Genomic DNA, 26372 nt, shown 5'->3' with positions numbered 1-26372 from the left:
AAATCAAGGGCTTCTCAGAGGCGCAAGGAACTTTGGATTCTTTTGTTTCTGACATACGTGACAATTAAATGTTCTGAAAACTGCAGAAAATCAATTCCACATTCCAAATGCTGGCAGAGTTGCGAAATTAAGCGCAAAGAAACATTTCAGACTAACGCATGAAATAAATCTTAGCGGATCCTTGAAACTCATTGAGGTTTATTTCCAGCCCAAATCTGAAGGGGTACTCTTCTGAAACGGCGTTAGAATTCCTTTCGTCTTAACCGAAGCTTTAAGGCAAATGACCGGAAGGCTGCATTCTCTCAATCCTTCAGTTGAAAAGTGAATTTGTTTTATTTACACCTGACAAAAATTCAGTTCCAAATGGAAATTCTTTACTGCTTCCTTTCCTGGCCGCATACGAAAAGCTTTACTTCTTTCAAGAAATGATCACCAGCTGTTTCCTCATTGCTGAAAGTGCGGAAGCAGCTGACGGAGCGCCAGAAGAAGCAAACAACAACAACAGGTATATATCAGTTCGTTTCCATGTCTTAAATGGCTTAATGGTTGTGTTGGTCAGGTATTTTAGGGTGTTTAGGGTCAGCAAGTTCTCTTTTCTACCGACATGCAAGCCAAAATATTTCTGTAAGAAGCAGTGCAGATATTGACACGTACTGGTGAAAGAAACGCTGACGGCAACGGGATGAACATTTATCAGTTGCTGTATCTCGTTCCATTGCTTTGCCTAATCATCAAGTAGACTGGAACGATACGTGGAATGGTTATCATTGGAAACTATCTCTAAAACGTAACTTAAACACTCTCAGATATGAATCGCAAACGAAGCAAGTAAGACGGGCTTGTCCGGGATTTGAACCCAGGACCTCTCGCACCCAAAGCGAGAATCATACCCCTAGACCAACAAGCCGGCTGAGCGCGCTTTTGGCATTCTCCTAGGCAGTTTGGCTGCTATTGCCGCAAGATTTGCATTGTGTGTTTCTAAGCAAAATTTTCGAAGGAATGCACTTCTAAAGAAATCAAGGGCTTCTCAGAGGCGCAAGGAACTTTGGATTCTTTTTGTTTCTGACATACGTGACAATTAAATGTTCTGAAAACTGCAGAAAATCAATTCCACATTCCAAATGCTGGCAGAGTTGCGAAATTAAGCGCAAAGAAACATTTCAGACTAACGCATGAAATAAATCTTAGCGGATCCTTGAAACTCATTGAGGTTTATTTCCAGCCCAAATCTGAAGGGGTACTCTTCTGAAACGGCGTTAGAATTCCTTTCGTCTTAACCGAAGCTTTAAAGCAAATGCCCGGAAGGCTGCATTCTCTCAATCCTTCAGTTGAAAAGTGAATTTGTTTTATTTACACCTGACAAAAATTCAGTTCTAAATGGAAATTCTTTACTGCTTCCTTTCCTGGCCGCATACGAAAAGCTTTACTTCTTTCAAGAAATGATCACCAGCTGTTCCCTAATTGCTGAAAGTGCGGAAGCAGCTGAAGGAGCGGCAAGAAGAAGAAAACAACAACAATAGATATATATCAGTTCGTTTCCATGTCTTAAATGGCTTAATGGTTGTGTTGGTCAGGTATTTTAGGGTGTTTAGTGTCAGCAAGTTCTCTTTTCTACCGACATGCAAGCCAAAATATTTCTGTAAGAAGCAGTGCAGATATTGGCACGTACTGGTGAAAGGAACGCCGACGGCAGCGGGATGAACATTGATCAGTTGCTGTATCTCGTTCCATTGCTCTGCCTAATCATCAAGTAGACTGGAACGGCGTGCGTGGAATGGTTAGCATTGGAAACTATCTCTAAAACGTAACTGAAACACTCTCAGATATGAATCGCAAACGAAGAAAGTAAGACGGGCTTGTCCGGGATTTGAACCCGGGACCTCTCGCACACGAAGCGAGAATCATACCCCTAGACCAACAAGCCAACATCGAGCTGCGGGGGGCCTGACCGGCAGTGTTTTAAAACTTAAGGTTCGTACGGATGTTTTACCTCTGGAATTGGACCGCTGAAAGTAGAAATCAATTATCCCATCAGAGAATTGTCTTCCTTTGTGTGAAGCTTTACACTGCTTTCAGCAAAATCGCCAAAGTTTTCCTTCAAGTTCTAGGCAGCAGCGGCAAGAAGAACAGATGAAGCTATTTTCAATCATTCCAGGTAAGGAATCGTTTTGTGCCGTTTCACCAAGGAAAAGCGGTTCTTTAGGAAGAACCCTACCAGGAAAGGCAGCAATGGGAAGAGGAGCTCCTTTAAGGTTGTCGCTTTTGAACGGGTGCGTTTTCTTCTCAGCTGCATCTGGTAAGCGAGGCGGGAGCAACGTCTTTCTTAAGCCATTCAGAAGCTTCATGGGGGGATTCCCACCATTTCCGGAAGAGGCAAACTGCAAAGGATCAAGCAAAGACGGGCTTGTCCGGGATTTGAACCCGGGACCTCTCGCTTGTCCGGGATTTGAACCGGGACCTCTCGCACCCCCGTAAGCGAGAATCATACCCTAGACCAACAAGCCGGCTGTCCGGGAGACCCGGGACCTCTCGCACCCAAAGCGAGAATCATACCCCTTCTTGGCATTCTCCTAGGCAGTATGGCTGCTATTGCCGCAAGATTTGCATTGTGTGTTTCAAAGCAAAATTTCTCGAAGGAATGAACTTCTAAAGAAATCAAGGGCTTCTCAGAGGCGCAAGGAACTTTGGATTCTTTTGTTTCTGACATACGTGACAATTAAATGTTCTGAAAACTGCAGAAAATCAATTCCACATTCCAAATGCTGGCAGAGTTGCGAAATTAAGCGCAAAGAAACATTTCAGACTAACGCATGAAATAAATCTTAGCGGATCCTTGAAACTCATTGAGGTTTATTTCCAGCCCAAATCTGAAGGGGTACTCTTCTGAAACGGCGTTAGAATTCCTTTCGTCTTAACCGAAGCTTTAAGGCAAAAACCCGGAAGGCTGCATTCTCTCAATCCTTCAGTTGAAAAGTGAATTTGTTTTATTTACACCTGACAAAAATTCAGTTCCAAATGGAAATTCTTTACTGCTTCCTTTCCTGGCCGCATACGAAAAGCTTTACTTCTTTCAAGAAATGATCACCAGCTGTTTCCTCATTGCTGAAAGTCGGAAGCAGCTGACGGAGCGCCAGAAGAAGCAAACAACAACAACAGGTATATATCAGTTCGTTTCCATGTCTTAAATGGCTTAATGGTTGTGTTGGTCAGGTATTTTAGGGTGTTTAGGGTCAGCAAGTTCTCTTTTCTACCGACATGCAAGCCAAAATATTTCTGTAAGAAGCAGTGCAGATATTGACACGTACTGGTGAAAGAAACGCTGACGGCAACGGGATGAACATTTATCAGTTGCTGTATCTCGTTCCATTGCTTTGCCTAATCATCAAGTAGACTGGAACGATACGTGGAATGGTTATCATTGGAAACTATCTCTAAAACGTAACTTAAACACTCTCAGATATGAATCGCAAACGAAGCAAGTAAGACGGGCTTGTCCGGGATTTGAACCCGGGACCTCTCGCACCCAAAGCGAGAATCATACCCCTAGACCAACAAGCCGGCTGAGCGCGCTCTTTTGGCATTCTCCTAGGCAGTTTGGCTGCTATTGCCGCAAGATTTGCATTGTGTGTTTCTAAGCAAAATTTTCGAAGGAATGCACTTCTAAAGAAATCAAGGGCTTCTCAGAGGCGCAAGGAACTTTGGATTCTTTTGTTTCTGACATACGTGACAATTAAATGTTCTGAAAACTGCAGAAAATCAATTCCACATTCCAAATGCTGGCAGAGTTGCGAAATTAAGCGCAAGAAACATTTCAGACTAACGCATGAAATAAATCTTAGCGGATCCTTGAAACTCATTGAGGTTTATTTCCAGCCCAAATCTGAAGGGGTACTCTTCTGAAACGGCGTTAGAATTCCTTTCGTCTTAACCGAAGCTTTAAAGCAAATGCCCGGAAGGCTGCATTCTCTCAATCCTTCAGTTGAAAAGTGAATTTGTTTTATTTACACCTGACAAAAATTCAGTTCTAAATGGAAATTCTTTACTGCTTCCTTTCCTGGCCGCATACGAAAAGCTTTACTTCTTTCAAGAAATGATCACCAGCTGTTCCCTAATTGCTGAAAGTGCGGAAGCAGCTGAAGGAGCGGCAAGAAGAAGAAAACAACAACAATAGATATATATCAGTTCGTTTCCATGTCTTAAATGGCTTAATGGTTGTGTTGGTCAGGTATTTTAGGGTTTTAGGGTGTTTAGTGTCAAGCAAGTTCTCTTTTCTACCGACATGCAAGCCAAAATATTTCTGTAAGAAGCAGTGCAGATATTGGCACGTACTGGTGAAAGGAACGCCGACGGCAGCGGGATGAACATTGATCAGTTGCTGTATCTCGTTCCATTGCTCTGCCTAATCATCAAGTAGACTGGAACGGTACGTGGAATGGTTAGCATTGGAAACTATCTCTAAAACGTAACTGAAACACTCTCAGATATGAATCGCAAACGAAGAAAGTAAGACGGGCTTGTCCGGGATTTGAACCCGGGACCTCTCGCACCGGCGAGAATCATACCCCTAGACCAACAAGCCAACATCGAGCTGCGGGGGGCCTGACCGGCAGTGTTTTAAAACTTAAGGTTCGTACGGATGTTTTACCTCTGGAATTGGACCGCTGAAAGTAGAAATCAATTATCCCATCAGAGAATTGTCTTCCTTTGTGTGAAGCTTTACACTGCTTTCAGCAAAAATCGCCAAAGTTTTCCTTCAAGTTCTAGGCAGCAGCGGCAAGAAGAACAGATGAAGCTATTTTCAATCATTCCAGGTAAGGAATCGTTTTGTGCCGTTTCACCAAGGAAAAGCGGTTCTTTAGGAAGAACCCTACCAGGAAAGGCAGCAATGGGAAGAGGAGCTCCTTTAAGGTTGTCGCTTTTGAACGGGTGCGTTTTCTTCTCAGCTGCATCTGGTAAGCGAGGCGTGGGAGCAACGTCTTTCTTAAGCCATTCAGAAGCTTCATGGGGGGATTCCCACCATTTCCGGAAGAGGCAAACTGCAAAGGATCAAGCAAAGACGGGGGCTTGTCCGGGATTTGAACCCGGGACCTCTCGCACCCAAAGCGAGAATCATACCCCTAGACCAACAAGCCGGCTGAGCGCGCGCCTTCTTGGCATTCTCCTAGGCAGTATGGCTGCTATTGCCGCAAGATTTGCATTGTGTGTTTCAAAGCAAAATTTCTCGAAGGAATGAACTTCTAAAGAAATCAAGGGCTTCTCAGAGGCGCAAGGAACTTTGGATTCTTTTGTTTCTGACATACGTGACAATTAAATGTTCTGAAAACTGCAGAAAATCAATTCCACATTCCAAATGCTGGCAGAGTTGCGAAATTAAGCGCAAAGAAACATTTCAGACTAACGCATGAAATAAATCTTAGCGGATCCTTGAAACTCATTGAGGTTTATTTCCAGCCCAAATCTGAAGGGGTACTCTTCTGAAACGGCGTTAGAATTCCTTTCGTCTTAACCGAAGCTTTAAGGCAAAAACCCGGAAGGCTGCATTCTCTCAATCCTTCAGTTGAAAAGTGAATTTGTTTTATTTACACCTGACAAAAATTCAGTTCCAAATGGAAATTCTTTACTGCTTCCTTTCCTGGCCGCATACGAAAAGCTTTACTTCTTTCAAGAAATGATCACCAGCTGTTTCCTCATTGCTGAAAGTGCGGAAGCAGCTGACGGAGCGCCAGAAGAAGAAGCAAACAACAACAACAGGTATATATCAGTTCGTTTCCATGTCTTAAATGGCTTAATGGTTGTGTTGGTCAGGTATTTTAGGGTGTTTAGGGTCAGCAAGTTCTCTTTTCTACCGACATGCAAGCCAAAATATTTCTGTAAGAAGCAGTGCAGATATTGACACGTACTGGTGAAAGAAACGCTGACGGCAACGGGATGAACATTTATCAGTTGCTGTATCTCGTTCCATTGCTTTGCCTAATCATCAAGTAGACTGGAACGATACGTGGAATGGTTATCATTGGAAACTATCTCTAAAACGTAACTTAAACACTCTCAGATATGAATCGCAAACGAAGCAAGTAAGACGGGCTTGTCCGGGATTTGAACCCGGGACCTCTCGCACCCAAAGCGAGAATCATACCCCTAGACCAACAAGCCGGCTGAGCGCTTTTTTGGCATTCTCCTAGGCAGTTTGGCTGCTATTGCCGCAAGATTTGCATTGTGTGTTTCTAAGCAAAATTTTCGAAGGAATGCACTTCTAAAGAAATCAAGGGCTTCTCAGAGGCGCAAGGAACTTTGGATTCTTTTGTTTCTGACATACGTGACAATTAAATGTTCTGAAAACTGCAGAAAATCAATTCCACATTCCAAATGCTGGCAGAGTTGCGAAATTAAGCGCAAAGAAACATTTCAGACTAACGCATGAAATAAATCTTAGCGGATCCTTGAAACTCATTGAGGTTTATTTCCAGCCCAAATCTGAAGGGGTACTCTTCTGAAACGGCGTTAGAATTCCTTTCGTCTTAACCGAAGCTTTAAAGCAAATGCCCGGAAGGCTGCATTCTCTCAATCCTTCAGTTGAAAAGTGAATTTGTTTTATTTACACCTGACAAAAATTCAGTTCTAAATGGAAATTCTTTACTGCTTCCTTTCCTGGCCGCATACGAAAAGCTTTACTTCTTTCAAGAAATGATCACCAGCTGTTCCCTAATTGCTGAAAGTGCGGAAGCAGCTGAAGGAGCGGCAAGAAGAAGAAAACAACAACAATAGATATATATCAGTTCGTTTCCATGTCTTAAATGGCTTAATGGTTGTGTTGGTCAGGTATTTTAGGGTGTTTAGTGTCAGCAAGTTCTCTTTTCTACCGACATGCAAGCCTATTTCTGTAAGAAGCAGTGCAGATATTGGCACGTACTGGTGAAAGGAACGCCGACGGCAGCGGGATGAACATTGATCAGTTGCTGTATCTCGTTCCATTGCTCTGCCTAATCATCAAGTAGACTGGAACGGTACGTGGAATGGTTAGCATTGGAAACTATCTCTAAAACGTAACTGAAACACTCTCAGATATGAATCGCAAACGAAGAAAGTAAGACGGGCTTGTCCGGGATTTGAACCCGGGACCTCTCGCACCGGCGAGAATCATACCCCTAGACCAACAAGCCAACATCGAGCTGCGGGGGGCCTGACCGGCAGTGTTTTAAAACTTAAGGTTCGTACGGATGTTTTACCTCTGGAATTGGACCGCTGAAAGTAGAAATCAATTATCCCATCAGAGAATTGTCTTCCTTTGTGTGAAGCTTTACACTGCTTTCAGCAAAAATCGCCAAAGTTTTCCTTCAAGTTCTAGGCAGCAGCGGCAAGAAGAACAGATGAAGCTATTTTCAATCATTCCAGGTAAGGAATCGTTTTGTGCCGTTTCACCAAGGAAAAGCGGTTCTTTAGGAAGAACCCTACCAGGAAAGGCAGCAATGGGAAGAGGAGCTCCTTTAAGGTTGTCGCTTTTGAACGGGTGCGTTTTCTTCTCAGCTGCATCTGGTAAGCGAGGCGGGAGCAACGTCTTTCTTAAGCCATTCAGAAGCTTCATGGGGATTCCCACCATTTCGGAAGAGGCAAACTGCAAAGGATCAAGCAAAGACGGGCTTGTCCGGGATTTGAACCCGGGACCTCTCGCACCCTAAGCGAGAATCATACCCTAGACCAACAAGCCAGCACATGCTAGACCAACAAGCCGGCTGAGCGCTTCTTGGCATTCTCCTAGGCAGTATGGCTGCTATTGCCGCAAGATTTGCATTGTGTGTTTCAAAGCAAAATTTCTCGAAGGAATGAATTCTAAAGAAATCAAGGGCTTCTCAGAGGCGCAAGGAACTTTGGATTCTTTTTGTTTCTGACATACGTGACAATTAAATGTTCTGAAAACTGCAGAAAATCAATTCCACATTCCAAATGCTGGCAGAGTTGCGAAATTAAGCGCAAAGAAACATTTCAGACTAACGCATGAAATAAATCTTAGCGGATCCTTGAAACTCATTGAGGTTTATTTCCAGCCCAAATCTGAAGGGGTACTCTTCTGAAACGGCGTTAGAATTCCTTTCGTCTTAACCGAAGCTTTAAGGCAAAAACCCGGAAGGCTGCATTCTCTCAATCCTTCAGTTGAAAAGTGAATTTGTTTTATTTACACCTGACAAAAATTCAGTTCCAAATGGAAATTCTTTACTGCTTCCTTTCCTGGCCGCATACGAAAAGCTTTACTTCTTTCAAGAAATGATCACCAGCTGTTTCCTCATTGCTGAAAGTGCGGAAGCAGCTGACGGAGCGCCAGAAGAAGCAAACAACAACAACAGGTATATATCAGTTCGTTTCCATGTCTTAAATGGCTTAATGGTTGTGTTGGTCAGGTATTTTAGGGTGTTTAGGGTCAGCAAGTTCTCTTTTCTACCGACATGCAAGCCAAAATATTTCTGTAAGAAGCAGTGCAGATATTGACACGTACTGGTGAAAGAAACGCTGACGGCAACGGGATGAACATTTATCAGTTGCTGTATCTCGTTCCATTGCTTTGCCTAATCATCAAGTAGACTGGAACGATACGTGGAATGGTATCATTGGAAACTATCTCTAAAACGTAACTTAAACACTCTCAGATATGAATCGCAAACGAAGCAAGTAAGACGGGCTTGTCCGGGATTTGAACCCGGGACCTCTCGCACCCAAAGCGAGAATCATACCCCTAGACCAACAAGCCGGCTGAGCGCTTTTGGCATTCTCCTAGGCAGTTTGGCTGCTATTGCCGCAAGATTTGCATTGTGTGTTTCTAAGCAAAATTTTCGAAGGAATGCACTTCTAAAGAAATCAAGGGCTTCTCAGAGGCGCAAGGAACTTTGGATTCTTTTGTTTCTGACATACGTGACAATTAAATGTTCTGAAAACTGCAGAAAATCAATTCCACATTCCAAATGCTGGCAGAGTTGCGAAATTAAGCGCAAAGAAACATTTCAGACTAACGCATGAAATAAATCTTAGCGGATCCTTGAAACTCATTGAGGTTTATTTCCAGCCCAAATCTGAAGGGGTACTCTTCTGAAACGGCGTTAGAATTCCTTTCTTCTCTTAACCGAAGCTTTAAAGCAAATGCCCGGAAGGCTGCATTCTCTCAATCCTTCAGTTGAAAAGTGAATTTGTTTTATTTACACCTGACAAAAATTCAGTTCTAAATGGAAATTCTTTACTGCTTCCTTTCCTGGCCGCATACGAAAAGCTTTACTTCTTTCAAGAAATGATCACCAGCTGTTCCCTAATTGCTGAAAGTGCGGAAGCAGCTGAAGGAGCGGCAAGAAGAAGAAAACAACAACAATAGATATATATCAGTTCGTTTCCATGTCTTAAATGGCTTAATGGTTGTGTTGGTCAGGTATTTTAGGGTGTTTAGTGTCAGCAAGTTCTCTTTTCTACCGACATGCAAGCCAAAATATTTCTGTAAGAAGCAGTGCAGATATTGGCACGTACTGGTGAAAGGAACGCCGACGGCAGCGGGATGAACATTGATCAGTTGCTGTATCTCGTTCCATTGCTCTGCCTAATCATCAAGTAGACTGGAACGGTACGCGTGGAATGGTTAGCATTGGAAACTATCTCTAAAACGTAACTGAAACACTCTCAGATATGAATCGCAAACGAAGAAAGTAAGACGGGCTTGTCCGGGATTTGAACCCGGGACCTCTCGCACCGGCGAATCATACCCCTAGACCAACAAGCCAACATCGAGCTGCGGGGCCTGACCGGCAGTGTTTTAAAACTTAAGGTTCGTACGGATGTTTTACCTCTGGAATTGGACCGCTGAAAGTAGAAATCAATTATCCCATCAGAGAATTGTCTTCCTTTGTGTGAAGCTTTACACTGCTTTCAGCAAAATCGCCAAAGTTTTCCTTCAAGTTCTAGGCAGCAGCGGCAAGAAGAACAGATGAAGCTATTTTCAATCATTCCAGGTAAGGAATCGTTTTGTGCCGTTTCACCAAGGAAAAGCGGTTCTTTAGGAAGAACCCTACCAGGAAAGGCAGCAATGGGAAGAGGAGCTCCTTTAAGGTTGTCGCTTTTGAACGGGTGCGTTTTCTTCTCAGCTGCATCTGGTAAGCGAGACGGGGAGCAACGTCTTTCTTAAGCCATTCAGAAGCTTCATGGGGGGATTCCCACCATTTCCGGAAGAGGCAAACTGCAAAGGATCAAGCAAAGACGGGCTTGTCCGGGATTTGAACCCGGGACCTCTCGCACCCTAAGCGAGAATCATACCCTAGACCAACAAGCCAGCGCTGAGCGCCTTCTTGGCATTCTCCTAGGCAGTATGGCTGCTATTGCCGCAAGATTTGCATTGTGTGTTTCAAAGCAAAATTTCTCGAAGGAATGTACTTCTAAAGAAATCAAGGGCTTCTCAGAGGCGCAAGGAACTTTGGATTCTTTTGTTTCTGACATACGTGACAATTAAATGTTCTGAAAACTGCAGAAAATCAATTCCACATTCCAAATGCTGGCAGAGTTGCGAAATTAAGCGCAAAGAAACATTTCAGACTAACGCATGAAATAAATCTTAGCGGATCCTTGAAACTCATTGAGGTTTATTTCCAGCCCAAATCTGAAGGGGTACTCTTCTGAAACGGCGTTAGAATTCCTTTCGTCTTAACCGAAGCTTTAAGGCAAAAACCCGGAAGGCTGCATTCTCTCAATCCTTCAGTTGAAAAGTGAATTTGTTTTATTTACACCTGACAAAAATTCAGTTCCAAATGGAAATTCTTTACTGCTTCCTTTCCTGGCCGCATACGAAAAGCTTTACTTCTTTCAAGAAATGATCACCAGCTGTTTCCTCATTGCTGAAAGTGCGGAAGCAGCTGACGGAGCGGCCAGAAGAAGCAAACAACAACAACAGGTATATATCAGTTCGTTTCCATGTCTTAAATGGCTTAATGGTTGTGTTGGTCAGGTATTTTAGGGTGTTTAGGGTCAGCAAGTTCTCTTTTCTACCGACATGCAAGCCAAAATATTTCTGTAAGAAGCAGTGCAGATATTGACACGTACTGGTGAAAGAAACGCTGACGGCAACGGGATGAACATTTATCAGTTGCTGTATCTCGTTCCATTGCTTTGCCTAATCATCAAGTAGACTGGAACGATACGTGGAATGGTTATCATTGGAAACTATCTCTAAAACGTAACTTAAACACTCTCAGATATGAATCGCAAACGAAGCAAGTAAGACGGGCTTGTCCGGGATTTGAACCCGGGACCTCTCGCACCCAAAGCGAGAATCATACCCCTAGACCAACAAGCCGGCTGAGCGCGCTTTTGGCATTCTCCTAGGCAGTTTGGCTGCTATTGCCGCAAGATTTGCATTGTGTGTTTCTAAGCAAAATTTTCGAAGGAATGCACTTCTAAAGAAATCAAGGGCTTCTCAGAGGCGCAAGGAACTTTGGATTCTTTTGTTTCTGACATACGTGACAATTAAATGTTCTGAAAACTGCAGAAAATCAATTCCACATTCCAAATGCTGGCAGAGTTGCGAAATTAAGCGCAAAGAAACATTTCAGACTAACGCATGAAATAAATCTTAGCGGATCCTTGAAACTCATTGAGGTTTATTTCCAGCCCAAATCTGAAGGGGTACTCTTCTGAAACGGCGTTAGAATTCCTTTCGTCTTAACCGCTTTAAAGCAAATGCCCGGAAGGCTGCATTCTCTCAATCCTTCAGTTGAAAAGTGAATTTGTTTTATTTACACCTGACAAAAATTCAGTTCTAAATGGAAATTCTTTACTGCTTCCTTTCCTGGCCGCATACGAAAAGCTTTACTTCTTTCAAGAAATGATCACCAGCTGTTCCCTAATTGCTGAAAGTGCGGAAGCAGCTGAAGGAGCGGCAAAGAAGAAAACAACAACAATAGATATATATCAGTTCGTTTCCATGTCTTAAATGGCTTAATGGTTGTGTTGGTCAGGTATTTTAGGGTGTTTAGTGTCAGCAAGTTCTCTTTTCTACCGACATGCAAGCCAAAATATTTCTGTAAGAAGCAGTGCAGATATTGGCACGTACTGGTGAAAGGAACGCCGACGGCAGCGGGATGAACATTGATCAGTTGCTGTATCTCGTTCCATTGCTCTGCCTAATCATCAAGTAGACTGGAACGGTGCGTGGAATGGTTAGCATTGGAAACTATCTCTAAAACGTAACTGAAACACTCTCAGATATGAATCGCAAACGAAGAAAGTAAGACGGGCTTGTCCGGGATTTGAACCCGGGACCTCTCGCACCCGAAGCGAGAATCATACCCCTAGACCAACAAGCCAACATCGAGCTGCGGGGGGCCTGACCGGCAGTGTTTTAAAACTTAAGGTTCGTACGGATGTTTTACCTCTGGAATTGGACCGCTGAAAGTAGAAATCAATTATCCCATCAGAGAATTGTCTTCCTTTGTGTGAAGCTTTACACTGCTTTCAGCAAAAATCGCCAAAGTTTTCCTTCAAGTTCTAGGCAGCAGCGGCAAGAAGAACAGATGAAGCTATTTTCAATCATTCCAGGTAAGGAATCGTTTTGTGCCGTTTCACCAAGGAAAAGCGGTTCTTTAGGAAGAACCCTACCAGGAAAGGCAGCAATGGGAAGAGGAGCTCCTTTAAGGTTGTCGCTTTTGAACGGTGCGTTTTCTTCTCAGCTGCATCTGGTAAGCGAGACGTGGGAGCAACGTCTTTCTTAAGCCATTCAGAAGCTTCATGGGGGGATTCCCACCATTTCCGGAAGAGGCAAACTGCAAAGGATCAAGCAAAGACGGCTTGTCCGCTTGTCCGGGATTTGAACCCGGGACCTCTCGCACCCAAAGCGAGAATCATACCCCTAGACCAACAAGCCGGCTGAGCGCGCGCCTTCTTGGCATTCTCCTAGGCAGTATGGCTGCTATTGCCGCAAGATTTGCATTGTGTGTTTCAAAGCAAAATTTCTCGAAGGAATGAACTTCTAAAGAAATCAAGGGCTTCTCAGAGGCGCAAGGAACTTTGGATTCTTTTGTTTCTGACATACGTGACAATTAAATGTTCTGAAAACTGCAGAAAATCAATTCCACATTCCAAATGCTGGCAGAGTTGCGAAATTAAGCGCAAAGAAACATTTCAGACTAACGCATGAAATAAATCTTAGCGGATCCTTGAAACTCATTGAGGTTTATTTCCAGCCCAAATCTGAAGGGGTACTCTTCTGAAACGGCGTTAGAATTCCTTTCGTCTTAACCGAAGCTTTAAGGCAAAAACCCGGAAGGCTGCATTCTCTCAATCCTTCAGTTGAAAAGTGAATTTGTTTTATTTACACCTGACAAAAATTCAGTTCCAAATGGAAATTCTTTACTGCTTCCTTTCCTGGCCGCATACGAAAAGCTTTACTTCTTTCAAGAAATGATCACCAGCTGTTTCCTCATTGCTGAAAGTGCGGAAGCAGCTGACGGAGCGGCCAGAAGAAGCAAACAACAACAACAGGTATATATCAGTTCGTTTCCATGTCTTAAATGGCTTAATGGTTGTGTTGGTCAGGTATTTTAGGGTGTTTAGGGTCAGCAAGTTCTCTTTTCTACCGACATGCAAGCCAAAATATTTCTGTAAGAAGCAGTGCAGATATTGACACGTACTGGTGAAAGAAACGCTGACGGCAACGGGATGAACATTTATCAGTTGCTGTATCTCGTTCCATTGCTTTGCCTAATCATCAAGTAGACTGGAACGATACGTGGAATGGTTATCATTGGAAACTATCTCTAAAACGTAACTTAAACACTCTCAGATATGAATCGCAAACGAAGCAAGTAAGACGGGCTTGTCCGGGATTTGAACCCGGGACCTCTCGCACCCGAAGCGAGAATCATACCCCTAGACCAACAAGCCAACATCGAGAAAGTTTTCCTTCAAGTTCTAGGCAGCAGCGGCAAGAAGAACAGATGAAGCTATTTTCAATCATTCCAGGTAAGGAATCGTTTTGTGCCGTTTCACCAAGGAAAAGCGGTTCTTTAGGAAGAACCCTACCAGGAAAGGCAGCAATGGGAAGAGGAGCTCCTTTAAGGTTGTCGCTTTTGAACGGGTGCGTTTTCTTCTCAGCTGCATCTGGTAAGCGAGACGTGGGAGCAACGCGTCTTTCTTAAGCCATTCAGAAGCTTCATGGGGATTCCCACCATTTCCGAAGAGGCAAACTGCAAAGGATCAAGCAAAGACGGGCTTGTCCGGGATTTGAACCCGGGACCTCTCGCACCCTAAGCGAGAATCATACCCCTAGACCAACAAGCCAGCACATGTGGAACACTTTTAATGTCCCACTTAGGGTTTGGAATTTTAATTCTCATCACCCATTTCAAGAGTTCATTTTTCATGGCTTTACAGGATACACTTGAAGACAACGGTTGCCTACAATCTGCGTTTGGCATTCTCCTAGGCAGTTTGGCTCTTGGCATTCTCCTAGGCAGTATGGCTGCTATTGCCGCAAGATTTGCATTGTGTGTTTCTAAGCAAAATTTTCGAAGGAATGCACTTCTAAAGAAATCAAGGGCTTCTCAGAGGCGCAAGGAACTTTGGATTCTTTTGTTTCTGACATACGTGACAATTAAATGTTCTGAAAACTGCAGAAAATCAATTCCACATTCCAAATGCTGGCAGAGTTGCGAAATTAAGCGCAAAGAAACATTTCAGACTAACGCATGAAATAAATCTTAGCGGATCCTTGAAACTCATTGAGGTTTATTTCCAGCCCAAATCTGAAGGGGTACTCTTCTGAAACGGCGTTAGAATTCCTTTCGTCTTAACCGAAGCTTTAAAGCAAATGCCCGGAAGGCTGCATTCTCTCAATCCTTCAGTTGAAAAGTGAATTTGTTTTATTTACACCTGACAAAAATTCAGTTCTAAATGGAAATTCTTTACTGCTTCCTTTCCTGGCCGCATACGAAAAGCTTTACTTCTTTCAAGAAATGATCACCAGCTGTTCCTCTATTGCTGAAAGTGCGGAAGCAGCTGAAGGAGCGCAAGAAGAAGAAAACAACAACAATAGATATATATCAGTTCGTTTCCATGTCTTAAATGGCTTAATGGTTGTGTTGGTCAGGTATTTTAGGGTGTTTAGTGTCAGCAAGTTCTCTTTTCTACCGACATGCAAGCCAAAATATTTCTGTAAGAAGCAGTGCAGATATTGGCACGTACTGGTGAAAGGAACGCCGACGGCAGCGGATGAACATTGATCAGTTGCTGTATCTCGTTCCATTGCTCTGCCTAATCATCAAGTAGACTGGACGGTACGTGGAATGGTTAGCATTGGAAACTATCTCTAAAACACTCTCAGATATGAATCGCAAACGAAGAAAGTAAGACGGGCTTGTCCGGGATTTGAACCCGGGACCTCTCGCACCCGAAGCGAGAATCATACCCCTAGACCAACAAGCCAACATCGAGCTGCGGGGGGCCTGACCGGCAGTGTTTTAAAACTTAAGGTTCGATGTTTTACCTCTGGAATTGGACCGCTGAAAGTAGAAATCAATTATCCCATCAGAGAATTGTCTTCCTTTGTGTGAAGCTTTACACTGCTTTCAGCAAAAATCGCCAAAGTTTTCCTTCAAGTTCTAGGCAGCAGCGGCAAGAAGAACAGATGAAGCTATTTTCAATCATTCCAGGTAAGGAATCGTTTTGTGCCGTTTCACCAAGGAAAAGCGGTTCTTTAGGAAGAACCCTACCAGGAAAGGCAGCAATGGGAAGAGGAGCTCCTTTAAGGTTGTCGCTTTTGAACGGGTGCGTTTTCTTCTCAGCTGCATCTGGTAAGCGAGACGTGGGAGCAACGTCTTTCTTAAGCCATTCAGAAGCTTCATGGGGGGATTCCCACCATTTCCGGAAGAGGCAAACTGCAAAGGATCAAGCAAAGACGAGCTTGTCCGGGATTTGAACCCGGGACCTCTCGCACCCTAAGCGAGAATCATACCCCTAGACCAACAAGCCGGCTGAGCGCGCGCCTTCTTGGCATTCTCCTAGGCAGTATGGCTGCTATTGCCGCAAGATTTGCATTGTGTGTTTCAAAGCAAAATTTCTCGAAGGAATGAATTCTAAAGAAATCAAGGGCTTCTCAGAGGCGCAAGGAACTTTGGATTCTTTTTGTTTCTGACATACGTGACAATTAAATGTTCTGAAAACTGCAGAAAATCAATTCCACATTCCAAATGCTGGCAGAGTTGCGAAATTAAGCGCAAAGAAACATTTCAGACTAACGCATGAAATAAATCTTAGCGGATCCTTGAAACTCATTGAGGTTTATTTCCAGCCCAAATCTGAAGGGGTAATCTTCTGAAACGGCGTTAGAATTCCTTTCGTCTTAACCGAAGCTTTAAGGCAAAACCCGGAAGGCTGCATTCTCTCAATCCTTCAGTTGAAAAGTGAATTTGTTTTATTTACACCTGACAAAAATTCAGTTCCAAATGGAAATTCTTTACTGCTTCCTTTCCTGGCCGCATACGAAAAGCTTTACTTCTTTCAAGAAATGATCACCAGCTGTTTCCTCATTGCTGAAAGTGCGGAAGCAGCTGACGGAGCCGCCAGAAGAAGCAAACAACAACAACAGGTATATATCAGTTCGTTTCCATGTCTTAAATGGCTTAATGGTTGTGTTGGTCAGGTATTTTAGGGTGTTTAGGGTCAGCAAGTTCTCTTTTCTACCGACATGCAAGCCAAAATATTTCTGTAAGAAGCAGTGCAGATATTGACACGTACTGGTGAAAGAAACGCTGACGGCAACGGGATGAACATTTATCAGTTGCTGTATCTCGTTCCATTGCTTTGCCTAATCATCAAGTAGACTGGAACGATACGTGGAATGGTTATCATTGGAAACTATCTCTAAAACGTAACTTAAACACTCTCAGATATGAATCGCAAACGAAAGTAAGACAAGTAAGACGGGCTTGTCCGGGATTTGAACCCGGGACCTCTCGCACCCAAAGCGAGAATCATACCCCTAGACCAACAAGCCGGCTGAGCGCTTTTTTGGCATTCTCCTAGGCAGTTTGGCTGCTATTGCCGCAAGATTTGCATTGTGTGTTTCTAAGCAAAATTTTCGAAGGAATGCACTTCTAAAGAAATCAAGGGCTTCTCAGAGGCGCAAGGAACTTTGGATTCTTTTTGTTTCTGACATACGTGACAATTAAATGTTCTGAAAACTGCAGAAAATCAATTCCACATTCCAAATGCTGGCAGAGTTGCGAAATTAAGCGCAAAGAAACATTTCAGACTAACGCATGAAATAAATCTTAGCGGATCCTTGAAACTCATTGAGGTTTATTTCCAGCCCAAATCTGAAGGGGTACTCTTCTGAAACGGCGTTAGAATTCCTTTCGTCTTAACCGAAGCTTTAAAGCAAATGCCCGGAAGGCTGCATTCTCTCAATCCTTCAGTTGAAAAGTGAATTTGTTTTATTTACACCTGACAAAAATTCAGTTCTAAATGGAAATTCTTTACTGCTTCCTTTCCTGGCCGCATACGAAAAGCTTTACTTCTTTCAAGAAATGATCACCAGCTGTTCCCTAATTGCTGAAAGTGCGGAAGCAGCTGAAGGAGCGGCAAGAAGAAGAAAACAACAACAATAGATATATATCAGTTCGTTTCCATGTCTTAAATGGCTTAATGGTTGTGTTGGTCAGGTATTTTAGGGTGTTTAGTGTCAGCAAGTTCTCTTTTCTACCGACATGCAAGCCAAAATATTTCTGTAAGAAGCAGTGCAGATATTGGCACGTACTGGTGAAAGGAACGCCGACGGCAGCGGGATGAACATTGATCAGTTGCTGTATCTCGTTCCATTGCTCTGCCTAATCATCAAGTAGACTGGAACGGCGTGGAATGGTTAGCATTGGAAACTATCTCTAAAACACTCTCAGATTTGAATCGCAAACGAAGAAAGTAAGACGGGCTTGTCCGGGATTTGAACCCGGGACCTCTCGCACCCGAACGAGAATCATACCCCTAGACCAACAAGCCAACATCGAGCTGCGGGGGGCCTGACCGGCAGTGTTTTAAAACTTAAGGTTCGTACGGATGTTTTACCTCTGGAATTGGACCGCTGAAAGTAGAAATCAATTATCCCATCAGAGAATTGTCTTCCTTTGTGTGAAGCTTTACACTGCTTTCAGCAAAAATCGCCAAAGTTTTCCTTCAAGTTCTAGGCAGCAGCGGCAAGAAGAACAGATGAAGCTATTTTCAATCATTCCAGGTAAGGAATCGTTTTGTGCCGTTTCACCAAGGAAAAGCGGTTCTTTAGGAAGAACCCTACCAGGAAAGGCAGCAATGGGAAGAGGAGCTCCTTTAAGGTTGTCGCTTTTGAACGGGTGCGTTTTCTTCTCAGCTGCATCTGGTAAGCGAGACGTGGGAGCAACGTCTTTCTTAAGCCATTCAGAAGCTTCATGGGGGGATTCCCACCATTTCCGGAAGAGGCAAACTGCAAAGGATCAAGCAAAGACGGGCTTGTCCGGGATTTGAACCCGGGACCTCTCGCACCCTAAGCGAGAATCATACCCCTAGACCAACAAGCCGGCTGAGCGCGCGCCTTCTTGGCATTCTCCTAGGCAGTATGGCTGCTATTGCCGCAAGATTTGCATTGTGTGTTTCAAAGCAAAATTTCTCGAAGGAATGAATTCTAAAGAAATCAAGGGCTTCTCAGAGGCGCAAGGAACTTTGGATTCTTTTTGTTTCTGACATACGTGACAATTAAATGTTCTGAAAACTGCAGAAAATCAATTCCACATTCCAAATGCTGGCAGAGTTGCGAAATTAAGCGCAAAGAAACATTTCAGACTAACGCATGAAATAAATCTTAGCGGATCCTTGAAACTCATTGAGGTTTATTTCCAGCCCAAATCTGAAGGGGTAATCTTCTGAAACGGCGTTAGAATTCCTTTCGTCTTAACCGAAGCTTTAAGGCAAAAACCCGGAAGGCTGCATTCTCTCAATCCTTCAGTTGAAAAGTGAATTTGTTTTATTTACACCTGACAAAAATTCAGTTCCAAATGGAAATTCTTTACTGCTTCCTTTCCTGGCCGCATACGAAAAGCTTTACTTCTTTCAAGAAATGATCACCAGCTGTTTCCTCATTGCTGAAAGTGCGTAAGCAGCTGACGGAGCGGCCAGAAGAAGCAAACAACAACAACAGGTATATATCAGTTCGTTTCCATGTCTTAAATGGCTTAATGGTTGTGTTGGTCAGGTATTTTAGGGTGTTTAGGGTCAGCAAGTTCTCTTTTCTACCGACATGCAAGCCAAAATATTTCTGTAAGAAGCAGTGCAGATATTGACACGTACTGGTGAAAGAAACGCTGACGGCAACGGGATGAACATTTATCAGTTGCTGTATCTCGTTCCATTGCTTTGCCTAATCATCAAGTAGACTGGAACGATACGTGGAATGGTTATCATTGGAAACTATCTCTAAAACGTAACTGGGGAAAAAAAAAAAAAATCCTTTTGGGAAAAAAAGGGGGGGCCCCCCGGAGGTTTTTTTTTTTTGGGGGGGTTTTTTTTTAAAAAAAAAAAAGGGTTTGGGGTTTTTAAAAAACCCGGGGGGTTTTTTCCCCCCAAAAAAAAGGGGGTTTTTAAAAAAAATTTTTCCCCTTTTTTTTCCCCCTTTTTCCCCCCCCAAAAACCCCCCCGGGCCCCGGGTTTTTTGTTTTTGGGGGAAAAAAGGGGGGGGGTTTTAAGAAAAAAAAAAAACCATTTAAAAAACCCCTTTTTCAAAAAATTTTTTTTTTTTTTGGGGGGGGGGTTTTTTTTTTTTTAAAAAATTTTAAAAAAATTTTTTTTTTTCCCAAAAAAAAAAAAATTTTTTAAAAAAAGGGGAAAAACAAGGGTTTTTTTTATTTTTTGCCCAAATTTTTGGGGGGAAAAATTTTTTTTAAAAAAACTTTAAAAAAAAAACCCCCTTTTTTTTTTTAAAAAAAAAAAAAGGGTTTTTTAATTTAAAAAATTTTTTTAAAAGGGAAATTTTTTCCCCCCCCCCCCAAAAATTTTTTTTTTTTAAAAAACCCCCCTTTTTTTGGAAAAGAAAAGGAAAAAGGAAAAAACCAAAAAAAAAAAAATTTTTCCCCCCAAAAAGGTTTTTTTTTTTTTTTGGGGGGGGGTTTTTTTTTTAGGGAAAGTTTTTTACCCCAAAGGGAAAAATTTTTTTAAAAAAAAAAAAAGGGTTTTTGGGAAAAAAAAAAAGGGGGGGGGAAAAAAATTTTTTTTTTTCCCCCTTCGGGGTTTCCCCTTTGGGGGGGGGGGGTTTTTTTTAAAAAAAAAACCCCCCCAAAAAAAAAAAAAAGGGGTTTTTTTTTTAAAATTTAACCCCCCAAAAAAAAAAAACCCCCCCCCTGGGGGCCCCCCTTTTTTTTAAAAAATTTTTTTTCCCCTTTTAAACCGGGGGGGAAAAAAAACCCCCAAAAAAAAAAAAGTTTTTTTAAAAAAGGTTTTTTTCCTTTTTTTTTCCATTTTTGGGGGAAAAAATTTTTTTTTCCCCGGGGGAACCCCTTTTTTAAAAAAATTTTTTTCCCCCCCAAAAGGCACCCCGGGGGGGGGGAAAAGGTTTTTTTTGGGGGGCCCTTTTTTTTCCCCATCGGTAGGGGGGGGCCGGGTTTTTTTAAAAAAAAAAAAAACCCCCCCCTTTTAAAAAGGGAAAAAAAGGGGGGGGGTTTCCGGGGGGGGGCCCCCCCCCCCCAAAAAAAAACCCCAAAAAAACCCGGGGGGCCCCGGGGTTTCCCAAAAAATTTTTTCCCCCCCCCCGGGGGGGGAAAAAGAAAAATTTTTTTTTTTAAAAAAATTTTTTAAAAAAAAATTTTTCCCTTTTTTTAAATTTAAAAAAAAGGGAAATTTCAAAAACCCAAAAACCCTTTTGGGGGAAAAAAAAATTTTTTTTAAAAAACCCCCCAAAAAAAAAAAATTTTTTTTTTTTTTTTTGGGGGGCCCTTTTTTAAAAAAAAGGGGGGGGCCCCTTTTCAAAAAAAACCGGGGCCCCCCTTTTTTTTTGGGGGAAAAAAAAATTTTTTTAAAAAGGGGGGGAAAATTTAAAGGTTTTTTTCCCCCCCTTTTTTTCCCCAAAGCCCCCCCGGGGCCCGGTTTCCCAAAAAGGGGGCCAAAGACCCGGGAAAAAAAAAAATTTTTAAAAAATTTTTTAAAAGGTTTGGGGGCCCCGGGGGGGGTTTTTTTTTTTTTTTTGGGTTTTTTTTTTAAAAAAAAAAAAAAAAAAAATTTTAGGGGGGAAAAAAACCCCAAACAGGGGGGAAAAAATTAAAAAATTTTTTTTTTTCCCCCCCCCAAATTTTTTTAAAGGGGAATTTTTGGGGTTAAATTTTTTTAAAACCCAATTTAAAAAAAAAAATTTCCCCCCTTTTAAAATTTTTTTTTTTAAAACCCGGAAAAACCCCAAAAAAATTTTTGGTTTCCCCGGGGGTTTTTTTTAAAAAGGGGTTTTTTTTTTTTAAAAAAAAAAAACCCCCCTAAAAAAAAAGGGGAAAACCAAAAGGTTTAAAAATTTTTTTTAATTTTTGGGGGGGGAAAAATTTTTTTTAAGGGGAAGGGTTTTTTTTCCCTTCAAAAAAATTTTTAAAGGAACCCCCGGGGGGCGGGGAAAACCCCCCCGGGGGGGGGGGGTTTTTCCCCCCCTTTTTTTAAAAAAAAAAGGGGTTTTTAAATTTTTTTTTTAAAAAAAAAAACCCCAATTGGGGGGAAAAAAAAAAGGGGCCTTTTTTGGGGGGGAAAAAACCCCAGAAAAAAAACCCGGGGGCCCCCCCGGGGGGGCCCAAAGGGGGGGTTTTTTTAAATTTTTTTTTTAAAAAAAATTTTGAAAAAAAAAAAAAACCCCCCCGGGGGGGGGGGTTTTTTTTGTTTTTTTTCCAAAAAATTTTAAAAAAAAACCAAAAAAAATTAAAAATTTAAAATTTTTTAAAAAAAAGGGCCCAAAAACTTTTAAAAAAAAAAATTTTTTTTTTGGGGGGGAAATTTGGGGGTTTTTTTTTTTAAAACCCTTTTTTCCCCCTTTTTAAGGAAAAAAAATTTCCCAAAATTTTTAAAATTTTTTTTTTAAAAAAAATTTTTTTTTTTTGGGTTTTTAAATTTTTTTTTCCCCGGGGTTTTCCCCTTTTTTAAAATTTTTTTCCCCCCCCCAAAGGGGAAAGGGGGGACCCGGAAGGGGGGGAAAAAAAAAAAAAAAATTTTTTTTTTTTTTTTTTGGGGGTTTTTTTTGGGGGGGTTTTTTTTGGGGGTTTTTTTTGGGTTTTTCAACCAAAAAAAAAAATTTTTAAAAAAGGGGTTTTAAAAAAACCCAAAGGGAGGGGGGGGGGGTTTTTTTTTTCCAAAATTTTAAAATTTTGGGGGGAAAGGGTTTTTTTTTTAAAAAAAAAAAAATTTTTTAAAAGGAAAAAGGGAAGGGGGGGGGGAAAAAAACCCCCCCCCCCAAAAAAAAAAAAACCCAAGGGGGGGCTTTTCCCTGGGGGGGGGGAAAAAATTTTTTTTTAAGTTTTTTTTAAAAAACCTTTTAAAAAAAAAAACCCCCAAAAAAGGGTTTTTTTTTTTTTTTTTTTAAAAAAACCAAAAAAAAATTCAACCCAAAAAAAAAGGAAAAAAAAACCCATTTGGGGGTTTTTTTGGGGGTTTTTTAAAAAGGGTTTTCCGGGAAACAAAAAAGGGGGGGCCCCCGGGGGTTTTTTTTTAACCCCCCCCGGAAAAAAGGGGAAAAATTTTTTTAAAAAAATTCCCCCGGAAAAAACTCCCCTTTTGGGGCCCCCCCTTTTTGGGGACCCCCAAATTTTTTAAAGGGGGAAAAGGCGGGGGGGGGAAAAAAAAAAAAAAAAAAAATTTTTTTTTAAAAAAGTTTTTTTTTTTTTTTTTTCCCCCAGGTTTTTTTTTTCCCCAAGGGGGGTTTTTTTTTAAAAAAAAATTTTTTTTTTGGGTCCAAAAAAATTTTAAAAAAACCCCCGGGGCCAAAAAAATTTGGCGGTTTGGGGCCCCCCCAAAAATTTGGGAAAAAAAAAAGGGGGGACCTTAAAAAATTTTTTTTTCCCCCCAAAAAAAGGGGAAAAAAAGGGAAAGGCCCCCCCTTTTTAAAAAAGGGGGAAAAAACCCCCCCCCCCCCCCCTTTTTTTTTTTTTAAAAAAAAATTAAAATTTTTTTACCCTTTTTTCCCCCGAAAAAAAAACCCCCCCAAAAATTTTTTTTTTTTTTTTTTGGGGGGGGGGCCCCCCCCGGGGGGGAAAAAAAAACCCCAGGGGGGGGCCCCTTTTTTTTTTTGGGTTTTTTTTTTTTTGGGGGGGGTTTTTTTTCCCCCCCCAAAAAAAAATTTTTAAAACCCCCTTTAAATTTCCGGCTTTTTGGGGGGGGTTTTTTGGGGGGGGAAAAAAAGGGGGGGGGCCCTTTTTTTAAAAAACCCAAAATTTGGGGGGGGGTTTTTTTTTTTAAAAAAAAAAGGGGGGGGCAAAAAAAAAATTTAAAAGGAAAAATTTTTTCTTTAACCCAACCCCAAAAAACCCCCCCCCTTTTTTTTTCCCCCCCCCTTTTTTTTCCCCCCTTTTTTTTTTTCAAAAAAATTTTAAGGTTTTTTTTTAAAAAAAAAAAAAAGGGGGGCCCAAAAAAAAAAAATTTTTTTTTTGGGGGGGTTTTTTTTTTTTAAAAATCAAAAAAAATTTTAAAATGAAAAAAAAATTTAAAAAAAAAAATTTAAATTAAAAAAAAATTTTTTTTAAAAAAAAAAAAAATTTTTTTCCGGGGGGGTTTTTTTAAAACCGGGGGGTTTTTTCCCGGGGGGGGGAAAACCCCAAAAACCCGAATTTTAAAAAAGGGGGGGTTTTTTTTTTAAAAAAAATTTTTTTTTTTCCCCCCCTTTTTTTTCCCCCTTTTTTAAAAATTTTTTTTCCCGGGGAAATAAAAAGGTTTTCCTTTTTCAAAAAAAATTTTAACCCCAAAGGCAAAAAAAAATTTTTTTAAAAAAAAAAAAAAGGAAAAAATTTTTTGGTTTTTTTAAAATTTTTTAAATGGGGGTTTTTTTGGGGGTTTTTTTTTTCCCCCCCCTTTCCCCCTTTTTTTTAAAAAAACCAGGGGGAATTTTTGGGGCCCAGGGGAAAAAAAAAAAAGGGGGGGTTTTTTTTTGGGGGTTTTTTAAAAAACCCCCCGGGGGAAAAAAAAAAGGGGGGAAAAAAAAAAGGGGGGTTTTTTTAAAAAAAGGGGTTTTTCCCCAAAAAAAAACCCCCCCCCCCAAAAGGGGGGCCGCCCCCTTTGGGGCGGGGGGGTTTTAAAATTTTCCCGGGGTTTTTTTTTTAAAAATTTTTTTTTTAAAAAAAAAAAAAAACCCCCCCAAAAAAAATTTAATTTTTTTTCCCCCAAAAAATTTTTTTTTTTTTAAAAAAAGTGAAATTAAATTTCGGGAAAAAAAATAACCAAAAAAATTTAAAAAAAAAAACCCCAAAAAAAAAAAAAGGGAAAAAATTTCCCCAAACCCCTTTTTTTTTCCCCCCTTTTTTTGGGCCCCCCCAAAAAAAATTTTTTTCCCCAATTTGGGAAAGGGAATTTTTTTTTTAAAAAAAAAAATTTTTTTGGTTTTTTTTCCCCCCTTTTTTAAAAAATTTTTCCCCTTTTTCCCCCTTTCCCAAAAAAAAAGGGGGGGGGGAAAAACCCCCCAAAAAAAAAAAAGGAAAAGGGGGGGGGGAAAAAAAAAAAAATTTGGTTTTAAAATTTTTTTTTTTGGGGTTTTTTTTTCCCAGGAAAAATTTTAAAAAAAATTTTTTTTCCCGGGGGAAAAAAAAAAAAGGGGGAAAAAATTTTTGGGTTTTTTAAAGGCCCCCCCCAAAAAAAAGGGGGGGGGAAATTTAAATTTTTTAAAAATTCCATTTTTGGAAAAAAAAGGGCCCTTTTAAAAAACCCCCCCGGGGGAAAAAAAAAAAAGGGGGGGGGGGGTTTTGGGGGTTTTCCCCCGGGGGAAAAAAAAAAACCCCCCCTTTTTTTGGGGGGGGTTAAAAAATTTTAAACGGGGGGTTTTTTTTTTTTTTTCCCTTTAAAAAAAAATTTTTCCCTTAAAATTTGGGGCCCCGGGGGAAAACCAAAATTTTTAAAAATTTTCCCAAAAATTTTTTTTTCCCACCAAAAAAAAGGGTTTTGGGAAAAAAAGGGGGGGGGGGAAAAAACCCCCTTTTAAAAAAAATTTTTTTTTTTTTTAAAAGGCCCCCGGGGGGTTTTTGGGGGCCCCGGGGGGTTTTTTTAAAAAAGGGGGGCCCCAAAAACCCCAAAAAAAACCCGGGGGGGGGGCCCCCCCCCCCGGGGGAAAAAAAAAAAACCCGGGGGGGAAAAGGGGGGGGGTTTTTTTAAAAAAAAAACCCCCCCAAAAAAAAACCCCCAAAAAAATTGGGTTTTCCCCCCGGGGAATTTTTTTTTCCCTTTTTTCGGGGGGAAAATTTAAAGTTTAAAAAAAAAACCCCCTTTTTTTTTTGGGGGAAAAAAAAAAAAAAAAAAAAAAATTTTTTTAAAAAGGGGGCCGGGGGGGGAAAAAAAAATTTCAAAAGGGGTTTTTTTAAAAAATTTTTTTTAAAAAAAAAAGGGGAATTTTTTTTTTTTAAAAAAAAAAAAAATTTTTTTTGGGGGGGGTTTTTTTGGGGGGTTTTCCCGGGAAAAAAATTTTTTTTTTAAAAAAACCCCCTTTTCCCTTTCCGGTTTTTTTTTTGGGGTACCCCCAAAAAAGGGGGGGTTTTTTGGGTTTTAAAAAAAAAAAAAACCCCAGGTTTTTTTAAAATTTTATTTTTAAAATTTTTTTTTTTCCCCGGGGGTTTTTTTTAAAGGGGGGAAAATTTTTTAAAAAAAAAAAAAGGGGGGGGGGGGAAAAAAAATTTTTTTTCCCCAATTTTTTCCCAAAAAAGGGGGAAAAAGGGGGGTTTTTACCCGGGCCTTTTTTTAAAAAAAAAAAAAGGGGGGGGAAGGTTTAATGTTGGCTTGTCCGGGATTTGAACCCGGGACCTCTCGCACCCAAAGCGAGAATCATACCCCTAGACCAACAAGCCAGCTGAGCGCTTTCTTGGCATTCTCCTAGGCAGTATGGCTGCTATTGCCGCAAGATTTGCATTGTGTGTTTCAAAGCAAAATTTCTCGAAGGAATGTACTTCTAAAAGAAATCAAGGGCTTCTCAGAGGCGCAAGGAACTTTGGATTCTTTTTGTTTCTGACATACGTGACAATTAAATGTTCTGAAAACTGCAGAAAATCAATTCCACATTCCAAATGCTGGCAGAGTTGCGAAATTAAGCGCAAAGAAACATTTCAGACTAACGCATGAAATAAATCTTAGCGGATCCTTGAAACTCATTGAGGTTTATTTCCAGCCCAAATCTGAAGGGGTAC

At 41.1% G+C, this 26372-nt stretch overlaps 19 non-coding genes across 19 annotated transcripts; all 19 read right to left on the bottom strand.

Annotated features, from left to right (window-relative positions):
* Positions 1-835: 835 nt before the first annotated feature.
* On the bottom strand, positions 836-907 carry trnap-ugg. The gene has a single exon. It is a non-coding gene; the product is annotated as a tRNA-Pro (tRNA).
* Positions 908-1852: 945 nt separating this feature from the next.
* On the bottom strand, positions 1853-1924 carry trnat-cgu. Its single transcript has one exon. It is a non-coding gene; the product is annotated as a tRNA-Thr (tRNA).
* Positions 1925-2400: 476 nt separating this feature from the next.
* Positions 2401-2504, bottom strand: trnar-acg. The gene is made up of 2 exons: positions 2470-2504; positions 2401-2436 (listed from the first exon to the last, which is right to left on the bottom strand). It is a non-coding gene; the product is annotated as a tRNA-Arg (tRNA).
* Positions 2505-3486: 982 nt separating this feature from the next.
* trnap-ugg lies at positions 3487-3558 on the bottom strand. Its single transcript has one exon. It is a non-coding gene; the product is annotated as a tRNA-Pro (tRNA).
* A 1502-nt stretch (positions 3559-5060) lies between these two features.
* trnap-ugg lies at positions 5061-5132 on the bottom strand. Its single transcript has one exon. It is a non-coding gene; the product is annotated as a tRNA-Pro (tRNA).
* A 949-nt stretch (positions 5133-6081) lies between these two features.
* On the bottom strand, positions 6082-6153 carry trnap-ugg. The gene has a single exon. It is a non-coding gene; the product is annotated as a tRNA-Pro (tRNA).
* A 1481-nt stretch (positions 6154-7634) lies between these two features.
* trnap-agg lies at positions 7635-7705 on the bottom strand. The gene has a single exon. It is a non-coding gene; the product is annotated as a tRNA-Pro (tRNA).
* Positions 7706-8668: 963 nt separating this feature from the next.
* trnap-ugg lies at positions 8669-8740 on the bottom strand. The gene has a single exon. It is a non-coding gene; the product is annotated as a tRNA-Pro (tRNA).
* A 1486-nt stretch (positions 8741-10226) lies between these two features.
* trnap-agg lies at positions 10227-10297 on the bottom strand. The gene has a single exon. It is a non-coding gene; the product is annotated as a tRNA-Pro (tRNA).
* Positions 10298-11242: 945 nt separating this feature from the next.
* Positions 11243-11314, bottom strand: trnap-ugg. The gene has a single exon. It is a non-coding gene; the product is annotated as a tRNA-Pro (tRNA).
* A 937-nt stretch (positions 11315-12251) lies between these two features.
* On the bottom strand, positions 12252-12323 carry trnap-cgg. The gene has a single exon. It is a non-coding gene; the product is annotated as a tRNA-Pro (tRNA).
* A 482-nt stretch (positions 12324-12805) lies between these two features.
* Positions 12806-12880, bottom strand: trnap-ugg. The gene has a single exon. It is a non-coding gene; the product is annotated as a tRNA-Pro (tRNA).
* A 947-nt stretch (positions 12881-13827) lies between these two features.
* trnap-cgg lies at positions 13828-13899 on the bottom strand. The gene has a single exon. It is a non-coding gene; the product is annotated as a tRNA-Pro (tRNA).
* Positions 13900-14223: 324 nt separating this feature from the next.
* Positions 14224-14295, bottom strand: trnap-agg. Its single transcript has one exon. It is a non-coding gene; the product is annotated as a tRNA-Pro (tRNA).
* Positions 14296-15366: 1071 nt separating this feature from the next.
* trnap-cgg lies at positions 15367-15438 on the bottom strand. The gene has a single exon. It is a non-coding gene; the product is annotated as a tRNA-Pro (tRNA).
* Positions 15439-15912: 474 nt separating this feature from the next.
* On the bottom strand, positions 15913-15984 carry trnap-agg. The gene has a single exon. It is a non-coding gene; the product is annotated as a tRNA-Pro (tRNA).
* A 952-nt stretch (positions 15985-16936) lies between these two features.
* trnap-ugg lies at positions 16937-17008 on the bottom strand. Its single transcript has one exon. It is a non-coding gene; the product is annotated as a tRNA-Pro (tRNA).
* Positions 17009-18488: 1480 nt separating this feature from the next.
* trnap-agg lies at positions 18489-18560 on the bottom strand. The gene has a single exon. It is a non-coding gene; the product is annotated as a tRNA-Pro (tRNA).
* A 7404-nt stretch (positions 18561-25964) lies between these two features.
* Positions 25965-26036, bottom strand: trnap-ugg. Its single transcript has one exon. It is a non-coding gene; the product is annotated as a tRNA-Pro (tRNA).
* Positions 26037-26372: the final 336 nt, after the last annotated feature.

This window comes from Polypterus senegalus, unplaced genomic scaffold (assembly GCF_016835505.1).
Source record: "Polypterus senegalus isolate Bchr_013 unplaced genomic scaffold, ASM1683550v1 scaffold_239, whole genome shotgun sequence".
Lineage (NCBI taxonomy): Eukaryota > Metazoa > Chordata > Cladistia > Polypteriformes > Polypteridae > Polypterus > Polypterus senegalus.
This window is presented reverse-complemented; position numbering and strand designations above follow the sequence as displayed.